Genomic DNA, 1,172 nt, shown 5'->3' with positions numbered 1-1,172 from the left:
AGGAAATAATGTCCTTTCTGGGCTGGACCAAAAGATATTTTTCCAAATTTGGAAAGGAAGACAGGAATGTTAACAACTATTGTGAAATAGAACCAATTAAATTTCTAAAGAAACTCGAGCCTTGCCCCTGGGGAGGGAATGAAACAGAAAAGGTAAATCTGAGAGAATCCTAGCTCAAGAATACCTTCGCCTTGTTTCCAGGTGCAGCACAAAAGGTAATTGTCCTTGCAAAGAAACCCCACATCCAGAATGGTGAACAATGGTGGGCCGCAAGGGCAGAAGGTTGATCTGTTAGGCCCTAAAGCAGCCGTGGGCAAAATAAGGCCCGCAGGCTGGATCTGGCCCGTTTGAAATGAATATAAAACTAAAAAAAACAGACCGTACCCTTTTATGTAATGATGTTTACTTTGAATTTATATTAGTTCACACAAACACTCCATCCATGCTTTTGTTCCGGCCCTCCGGTCCAGTTTAAGAACCCATTGTGGCCCTCAAGTCAAAAAGTTTGCCCACCCCTGGGCTAAGAGCTTGGGTCGCTGGGGGGTGGAGGGGGGGAGTGAGGAGGGACGACACAGGGACGTGGCCAGCCTGCAAACGGCCATCAGCCCCTCACCCAAGCTGGCCAGGCAACCCAGTGGGGACCTCCACCCTGAAGGGGGTGTCGACAGCCTGAAAACAGCCTTCAGGCCAGCCTGCAAACAGCCATCAGCCCCTCACCCAGGATGGCCACACCCTTATGGGGTGAGGGTCCCCGCTGGGGGGCTTGGCCAGCCTGTAAACAGCCATCAGCCCCTCACGCAGGCTGGCCAGGCACCCCAGTGGGGACCCCCACCCAAAGGGGTGTGGCCTGCCTGAAAATGGCCCTCAGCCCCTCACCCAGGCTGAACAGGAACCCCAGTGGGATGCCCCCACCCTGAAGGGGCTGTGGCCAGCCTGCAAACAGCCATCAGCCCCTCACCCAGGCTGGCCAGGCTACCCAGCGGGGTCCTCCACCCTGAAGGGGCTGTGGCCAGCCTGCAAACAGCCATCAGCCCCTCACCCACGCTGGCCAGGCACCCCAGCGGGGATCGCTACTCTGAAGGGGGTTTGTCCAGCCTGAAAACGGCCCTCAGCCCCTCACCCAGGCTGGGCAGGCACCGCAGCGGGACACCCACCCTGATTCAGGACACACT

General features: G+C 56.4%; 1 protein-coding gene across 2 annotated transcripts in view; it reads right to left on the bottom strand.

The window, feature by feature from the left end:
- Window positions 1–1,172, bottom strand: part of PPP2R3C (protein phosphatase 2 regulatory subunit B'', gamma) — a 29,744-nt gene that overhangs the window by 9,257 nt on the left and 19,315 nt on the right. The gene's annotated exons all lie outside the window — the stretch shown is intronic.

Source organism: Myotis davidii, unplaced genomic scaffold (genome assembly GCF_000327345.1).
Source record: "Myotis davidii unplaced genomic scaffold, ASM32734v1 scaffold176, whole genome shotgun sequence".
Taxonomy (NCBI): domain Eukaryota; kingdom Metazoa; phylum Chordata; class Mammalia; order Chiroptera; family Vespertilionidae; genus Myotis; species Myotis davidii.
This window is presented reverse-complemented; position numbering and strand designations above follow the sequence as displayed.